Source organism: Rhea americana, unplaced genomic scaffold (genome assembly GCF_003343005.1).
Source record: "Rhea americana isolate MKP2758 unplaced genomic scaffold, rheAme1 scaffold_288, whole genome shotgun sequence".
In the NCBI taxonomy this organism is placed as follows: domain Eukaryota; kingdom Metazoa; phylum Chordata; class Aves; order Rheiformes; family Rheidae; genus Rhea; species Rhea americana.
Genome location: NW_028186410.1, coordinates 687937 through 690955, shown reverse-complemented (window position 1 = coordinate 690955; position 3019 = coordinate 687937).

Genomic DNA, 3019 nt, shown 5'->3' with positions numbered 1-3019 from the left:
TGAATTAAGGCACTGTCTGCCTTTTTGAAATGCAGAAAACTCACAAGGCAAAACAAGAGGCCACAGCTGTTCAGGATCCCAGTGTGGGACATCCTTGTAGACAGTAAGGGGACCCAGGAGCTCTATTKTGAAGACCCTGATTTTATGAGCAGAACGTTCTTCTTGACCAGATGAAGCAGATAAAGCAAATGGCATAAATGCTGAATACTGATTCTTTATCTGCATGCAGAAAGTTCAAACTTCAACTCCTTTGTTTTCATTGGTAGAACTAAAAAGTGGCTTCCAAATATTAGACCACTGAAAGCTAGGCATGTCTTTTGAAATAGCTGTTTTAGTCAGTGATTCCGCAGTCAAATATGGTTTGAAGTACTGGGTCATATACTGTTCATTACCTCGCAGTCCAGACAGTTCTTTAATCTTACTCAGTTCATCATTGTTTTGTTTGAAGATTGTAATTTCAGTAGATTTTCTGAGAAAAGGAAGATCGCTGCTAACTGTGGAACACAGCAAACTGTAAAACGTCTTGCTATGTTCACTTTTCCATTGCTCTGGCAATTGATTCTGTTGCTTCTCTTGCCCTATGAGTTATAGCTTTAGTAAAGCACTGCCGGATTCAAGTAAGCAGGTCTCTGCTGGCACTGCAGAATGACAATTCTTATCTGTTTTCTGTAGCCTGACATTTTCAGTAAGGCCTGGAAGGTTTGGTTAATAGGTTTGTCAAAAGGGAGCTACAATATAAAACATTGAAATATGGAATGAGAGCAGAGCAGAGAACCTGTGTCACGTTAAATGTTACCAAAGCAATTTCTAGGAGACTAATTATTCACAATAGATAACTAAATTGTAAATCTCTGTTACAAGTGGGAGATTGAGTGTGAAAGTTTCCTTGGAAAGCATTTCTGAAAGTCTGCTACGTTGATAGCTAATGCATGAGGAAAATAGTAGATGTGCCAGAGGGTTTGGAAGATGAGAGATCAAAGAATGAAGGGACAATAACTCCTAGATTCATTCACTCTACAAATCYCGAAAAGACATATTTGCATTATTAAATGTTTGATAGGCTTTTTTGTTTTTGTTTTAATCTAACATTGAAAGCATTCTGGTAAAATAATTCCTTATGACTGGAGAAAGGAGGAAGTGACAGACTTCAAAAGATGAGAATCTAGATTCTAGTATAGGAGTGCTTAGCTGGGTTTTTAAAGAGCAATGAGAATGAGGTTTTTGTATAGGTTGCCTTTTGAGTGCAAAGTGCCTTCTACACAGATAACRCTATCTACACCAGTACTTGTACCATTGTGAATTGTTGCCTCCTTTTCTTACCTGGCAGAGCACACAGTGGGCAGACTATGACCTGACAAGGTGTTTGGTCCTGTCCTTTCTATTTTGTGAGAGAAGAGGAAAAGTAGTACTGCCTCTGAGAAGAGGGTCTCCAAAGTATCCTTTCGGGATAGTTCACGTATCATTCCTTGCTCCTGTTTCCTGAATAGTTTCCTGCTCACCCTTGTGGATGCCTGTGGATGTTGCTATTATTTATTATTGTTTGCTGTGTTGGATTAAGTTTACAAATTCCTTTATTCTTTGCCATAAGCGTTAAAATGCTCTTTTTGCTTTTTATTTCAATGGCCACYGAGATCTTATAAATGGCAAAGAGGGAAAACAGTGTCTTTGGTTAATTAGTACCCATAATGATACTCTAAGGCTTCTGTTTGTGATGGCARAGCATCCTGATATCCACAAATATATTTGTATAGTTGATGAGTTGYRTGGGCTTTAAGCAATAGTAAACYGTAAATTCCTGTTGCCTTGCTGTGGGAATAATCTRAACCTAGGTAGGAGAAGCTGATGGTCTAACTAGATTTTTGGGACTTCACAGGTCTGATGGTTTTCAAGTAGTCTGCTGGCTCTAACAGAATGGATGATTATGCCTGTGCTGCTGTTTATCTTGGATGAAACTATAGCAGGTTAATTAGAGCTTATGTGCATGGGCTCTATGCAGAATAGTCTGTGCAATAAGTTGTAGGAAKCATTGGACTAACTGCATTTGTCACATAGTCACTGTGCTTGTGCAACAGAGTTGACTTTTTCTGGAGCTCACTTGCTGTTTATGCACATCTCACTAAGACTGATGAATTCTAACATATCATTTATTTTGCTGTGCAACCTAAGCAGAAATATTTATGTCMATAAAGCCATGAACATTTCCTGTCATATCATGAACAGAAATTTCTGTTGAAGTTAGGAAGTATTTTTTGTCTCTCTTTTATTTRCTTCTAGAGCATAACCAGGGGATTGTTATATCAAGGAATGAGTTGTTAGGAAAATACAGAGAAGAAATGTGGAYTGCTCTACTAGTGAAATTTTCTGTATGCTGAAATGTTCAAAATTATTAAGTTGTTGGCACTATAATACTGCAGAGGATTGTTGAGCTTTCCTAGGAAATCATAGTTTCTGAGGGTCTTTAGATCAGCGAGGTGAATATGATATTTCTCTCCTCACAACTTTGGTATCTTTTTTCAGAACATTTGCTTAGATTTTATCTGCAGTAAATCTACTGTTAGTAAGGTTGATATCTGTCATATATGAACAGTACTTACTGGTAACTACATATTTAATTCTTTTTGTATACTTAATTTTTATTCAAGACATTGGCAATAAAATAGCAAAAAGGACAGTATAGTACAAAATAGTGCAGTAAAACAAATACAAAAGGAGAAACAACTCTCAGGTTTTCTGGGTTTGTGTGTCACTCGATTTCCAATAGAATGCAGCAGTTCTGCCATTTCATAGTCTGTCAGAGTTGAAGGACCAGACAGTGCTTCATAAATAGTCAATTGTAGGTGTTTTTTCAGTAATAAAATAAGAAGAGATGCATGTGATTGAGAAAGGAAGAGCATGGAATCTGGGGCTGAGGGAAAATGGGGGATTGAAGATCTGATATTCTTGAAATAGCCTCCAGTGCTTTCATCTGAAAGTGCACAGAAATTTCTCTGATATCTTTTCCTAGGCAAACTCAGATTTG